The 6,000-nt window shown below is 40.5% G+C and overlaps 1 long non-coding RNA gene across 1 annotated transcript; it reads right to left on the bottom strand.

Moving 5' to 3' along the window:
• Nucleotides 1-1,509: 1,509 nt before the first annotated feature.
• Nucleotides 1,510-5,452, bottom strand: LOC129860418 (uncharacterized). Its single transcript, XR_008760365.1, has 2 exons — nucleotides 5,219-5,452; nucleotides 1,510-2,989 (listed from the first exon to the last, which is right to left on the bottom strand). It is a non-coding gene; the product is annotated as an uncharacterized LOC129860418 (long non-coding RNA).
• Nucleotides 5,453-6,000: the final 548 nt, after the last annotated feature.

Below are 6,000 nucleotides of genomic sequence, written 5' to 3'. Positions count from 1 at the left end.
ACTTACCCTAGTAAAACTGACTATCCTACCGATCCTCGACTTCGGCGATGTCATCTACAAAATAGCTTCCAATACTCTACTCAGCAAACTGGATGCAGTTTATCACAGTGCCATCCGTTTTGTTACTAAAGCACCTTATACGACCCACCACTGCGACCTGTATGCCCTAGTCGGCTGGCCCTCGCTACATGTTCGTCGTCAGACCCACTGGCTCCAGGTCATCTACAAGGCTATGCTAGGTAAAGTGCCGCCTTATCTCAGTTCACTGGTCACGATGGCTACACCCACCCGTAGCACGCGCTCCAGCAGGTGTATCTCACTGATCATCCCTAAAGCCAAAACCTCATTTGGACGCCTTTCCTTCCAGTTCTCTGCTGCCTGCGACTGGAACGAATTGCAAAAATCTCTGAAGTTGGAGACTTTTATCTCCCTCAACAACTTTAAAAATCTGCTATCCGAGCAGCTAACCGATCGCTGCAGCTGTACATAGTCCATCTGTAAACTACCCACCCAATTTACCTACCTCACCCCCATACTGCTTTTATTTATTTACTTTTCTGCTCTTTTGCACACCAGTATCTCTTCTTGCACATGATCATCTGATGATTTATCACTCCAGTGTTAATCTGCTAAATTGTAATTATTCTATTTATTGCCTACCTCATGCCTTTTGCACACATTGTATATAGATTATCTTTTTTCTACCATGTTATTGACTTGTTTATTGTTTACTCCATGTGTAACTCTGTGTTGTTGTCTGTTCACACTGCTATGCTTTATCTTGGCCAGGTCGCAGTTGCAAATGAGAACTTGTTCTCAACTAGCCTACCTGGTTAAATAAAGGTGAAATAAAAAAAAATACAGTTCCTTCAGGGTTATCTTTGGTCTCTTTGTTGCCTCTCTGACTAATGCCCTCCTTGCCTGGTCTGAGTTTTGGTGGGCGGGCCTCTCTTGGCAGGTTTGTTGTGGTGCCATATCCTGTCCATTTTTTATTGATTTAATGGTGTTCTGTGGGATGTCAAAGTTTCAAATATTTCTTTATAACCCAACCCTGATTTGTACTTCTCCACAACTTTGTCCCTGACCTGTTTTGGAGAGCTCCTTGGTCTTCATGGTGCCGCTTGCTTGGTGGTGCCCCTTGCTTAGTGGTGTTGCAGACTCTGGGGCCTTTCAGAACAGGTGTATATATACTGAGATTATGTGACAGATCATGTGACACTTAGATTGCACAAAGGTGGACTTTATTTAACTAATTATGTGACTTCTGAAGGTAGTTGGTTGCACCAGATCTTATTTAGGGGCTTCATAGCAAAGGGGGTGAATACATATGCACACAGCAATTTTACGTTTTACATTTTTTTCAGTTTTCGGAAACAAGTAATTTTTTCCCATTTCACTTCACCAAATTGGACAATTTTGTGTATGTCCATTACATGAAATCCAAATAATAATCCATTTAAATTACAGGTTGTAATGCAACAAAAAAGTAAAAACGCCAAGGTGGATGAATACTTTTGCAAGACACTGTACATTTATTAAATGCCTTTTAAAATGGTGAAAAATATAGAACATATAGACACCATGAAAGTAGAGCATTTGATCACAACCTGGAAGAACACATTGTGCATGCATCCAATGAATAGGAAAATGGTCCAAGCATAAAGACATACACCATGTGTAGTATTAGAGCAGAGCTTCCAAAGATCAATCAGGTTTCAGAGGGCAGCAACTGAAAATGTTTCATAGAATAAAGTGTGGGTATTTATTCTAATGTTTCATAGGACAGGATAAAGTGTGGGTCTTTATTTTATAATATGTTCTCCGTTATTGGGGGTGTTGCTAATCAGGCGATGGTTTTTAAGGTGGTGTCTTACAGAGGAGTGTCAGTTTTGATTGAAGAGAGGTGTGACGTAGAACCCAGAAGTCTGCAGACTACAGGGGTGAGTCCATATACACTACTAACTATAGCAGGACACGATCCGTAAAAATGTCAGGTCCTCATTTGGGTACTGGTCACAGGAGTAGCAAGAAAGGCTGCCTTTCTGCTTACTTCTGGAGTCTACGTCACGCTCCTCTTACACATACAGAGAGAAAAAACAACATGGCTGCCGAAATTAACTGTAGAGTACTATTTAAAAGAAAATCTAAAATCAAGGTCAATAACGGAGGTAGAGGACATAATAGTTTATGGTTATCTGCAACCACTACAGTACTAAATGAACTATAAAACAGGAGACCTTAAGCATAGACCAACATCCATCTGAATTCAATAAAATGTGAGATTAAACCTTACACACTTTTGTAATTACTCAGGAGGAAGATGTGGCTGAGAAACATCAGGCGTAGGGATATCAGTCTGCAGAAGTCCTTTTGAGGACCTGAAGAAAGGGGGTTACGCTGTGTGCGAGGAGCACTTTGAAGAGTTATATTCTGATTATTATCTTTGTCTAAAATAAATAATAATCAGTCATGATATTTTCTGGTAAAAAATGTCTTTCAACAGGGTTCACGGAAGACACTGTCCTCTGAGGCAGTACCTACCAGAAGACATTACATGAATCCACCCCCTCAATCTGCAACAAATGCACGGCGTAGTGGAAAAAGTAAGCCAACCACAAAGTTCATAGCAATTAAAGATGCATCGTTATTGTTTTATATCACAGGTTTAAAGTCTTGAATGGTCTATTTTTGAAGGAGGACAGGGAAGCAGATGTAGGAGTTTTAGGCGAGAAAGACAGAACAAGAGAGCGTAGACCCAGCAGAGGAAGCAGCTGATGCTGAATTTAGTTCAGGTGGTCTGCAGGAAGTGGTTTACCAGGTGACAGAGGTGGCAGGAGGCTTCCTCACAAGCATACAGGAGGTGGTCTGTTAGGTGACAGGAGGCGGAAGGAGTAGTCCTCAGGAGCAGAGAGGAAGCTCAGGTGTCAAAGGAAGCAGCATGTAGCACAGGTGTCATGCAGGAGGAGGCCATCATCCAATTGAAGGAGGTCTATAGTATAATAATAATACACCCACAGTGATTAATTGCACACACATTGAAAGAAAAATATCACAAAGTTAATCTCATACAGATGTTACTTTAAGAGAATACAACTACTAGAAAAGAAGCTGTCAATCACAAAAAAACAACAGCAAATGCAAAGTAGGCATGCTGCAATACCGAAAGCCACCAAAACCAAGTACATAGTCATTTTATAGATTGGAATAACAAAAAATGGAGGACATAGTTGACAAAAAACCTTAGCAGTCTCTGGGCAAAAATTGGCATTGTGTAAGTACTAAGAGTCCTCTTACTTAGATCTAGTGCCTTTGATTTCATCCTGGAAGGCCATGTCGAGCATGCCTACGCCTCATAGAAAAAAATTATAATGAAATGCACCATGTGTAGAATGCTAGCGCAGCTTAGGAAAAAAACATGGTGAAGTTAACGAACCAAAAACCATAGCGCAGTGAAAATTGAAGTGTTTCACCGGATAGCACTTTTCTTTTAGTGCCTGGACTCCCCCGTCTCACTTTTCTGGTGAAGAGAACATAAACAAACGGAGAAAGGGGGAGTCATCCATTCCCTTTATCCCAGGGATGTATCATCAACTAGATTCAGCCGCGTGCCAATTTTTCTTGAGCAGATGGTTGGGGGGCCGGAATATAATTTGTAGACTGCAAATTGACTGGAAGAAGCCTTGCTTACAATTGTATATGATCAGGTGTCTCTATTATGCATGGGAATACATTTAATAGATTCTTAAATAAAAATCACTTGGAGCTGATTTCCTGGTGTTTTTACAGTCTTATGTACAACAATAAAAAATATATACACTGCTCAAAAAAATAAAGTGGCCTGCTGGAGGTCATTTTGCAGGGCTCTGGCAGTGCACCTCCTTGCACAAAGGCGGAGGTAGCGGTCCTGCTGCTGGGTTGTTGCCCTCCTACGGCCTCCTCCACGTCTCCTGATGTACTGGCCCGTCTCCTGGTAGCGCCTCCATGCTCTGGACACTACGCTGACAGACACAGCAAACCTTTTTGCCACAGCTCGCATTGATGTGCCATCCTGGATGAACTGCACTACCTGAGCCACTTGTGTGGGTTGTAGACTCCGTCTCATGCTACCACTAGAGTGAGTTCACCGCCAGCATTCAAAAGTGACCAAAACATCAGCCAGGAAGCATAGGAACTGAGAAGTGGTCTGTGATCACCACCTGCAGAATCACTCCATTTTTGAGGGTGTCTTGCTAATTGCCTATAATTTCCACCTTTTGTCTATTCCATTTGCACAACAGCATGTGAAATGTATTGTCAATCAGTGTTGCTTCCTAAGTGGACAGTTTGATTTCACAGAAGTGTGATTGACTTGGAGTTACATTGTGTTGTTTAACTGTTCCCTTTATTTTTTTGAGCAGTGTATATATTTTAAATTGCCTCAATTGTTGGGGCTAAATATAACCACCCATGTGTCAAATTTGGCCCGCGAGTTGGGGGGGACAGTGCTTTGTCCTCACTGTCACTCAGAAACCAATTCCAATGTCCGCCTGGTAATGGTTCTGTTCAAAACAAAACGATTGTAAAATAATTTGTTCCAACACCTGATTCTAGCTCTTTTGAAGTGTAACAATGCAGTACTGTAGAGAGTATATTAATTCATACAAATGCTGTTCGTCCGTGCTCAATCATGTTCTAGCAGTTTCTAGCTCTTCGAGTAAACAAATAACTTACGTCCTGTTCACTCTGATGTGCGGTCCTGAATGATTAGCTAGCTAAACTAGCTAGTTACTCTATTTTTCTGCCATGTGCAGAATCGGATTTATTGCGCCACAGTAACGTTAGCTAGCTAACTTTAGCGGAGAAATATATCATATTGTATATATCAAGCTAGCTACTATTTCTCTCTTCTTGCCCATGTGAAATTATGTAATGTATTAAGAGAAGAGTAACGGGTTAGCTATTAATAACTTCACTCAATTATATTTTACCAAAAGTCTTCAGTATTGATTCGCAAAATGACAACTGTTAACTAGTCCTCAGCTAGTTTCTTGCATGTGCGGAGCCCATCTAATTTAATGTTATTGATTTAGCTAACGTTAACTGTTAGCTAATTTACCGTTACTGTTCCTCAGCATGTTACCGGAAAATAGCTAGCCGAACAGTTACAAAACGCTACAAAACGTTTTAATATATCATTTATATAACATGTATAACATTCAACTATATATTTGTAACTTACTTTCTATCTTGGTAGTGTTATAAAAGGCTCAACAACGAATAGTTACTTAACGTTGGCTACATCAAATCAAGTGTTTAAGTCCCTCTTTTCCAAATCTCCAGTCCAACGTCTGCATCTCATTTTGAACCTAATCTGAATATGATGACCATGCTTTTCTATTGACGTCACTAAGCCATCTGACAGACCAATCGACGTCACTTTGAAAAACCCATCTCGACACTTGATCCCACCTACTCGGCTCACTTGCCTCCCATTGGAAAGGACAGGATGTACTCTATTTTAGTAGAACATCTTTGGTATTACTGAATGACAACAATATAGCCTTGTTCACTACTAGTTGGCAAGTTGGTTGATATGGGGTGCAGTAGGCTAGCGTCGTTGTTATTCATTGGGTCCCTTGACAAAATGATGTTATTTTTGACTTGGTAAAATAAGCTAATGGTTGTGTGCACTCTCACTAGATATAATTGTGTGGTTTGGTGGCAGATTTTCATAAGACAATAGACATATACTGTATATCATCAGCAATTCTCAATCAGATGAGATACACAGCTAACCCATATTGCATTTCATTCATTCATAAATGTGGACACTAATTATTGTTAATATTCCAATTCTCTAGGCCCTCTATTCCCAACCCTGAAGCCCCCTGTCCCCAGCAGGAAAGACCAGGAAAAAGTGCTGGCTTAACTTCCTATTGAGGAATGTAAGACAACTCAATGTCATATTTAGATTTAGTTACTTCCATGAATAGAAGCATATACAAGCAATCTATCAAATGT

This window comes from Salvelinus fontinalis, chromosome 8, assembly GCF_029448725.1.
Source record: "Salvelinus fontinalis isolate EN_2023a chromosome 8, ASM2944872v1, whole genome shotgun sequence".
Lineage (NCBI taxonomy): Eukaryota > Metazoa > Chordata > Actinopteri > Salmoniformes > Salmonidae > Salvelinus > Salvelinus fontinalis.
This window is presented reverse-complemented; position numbering and strand designations above follow the sequence as displayed.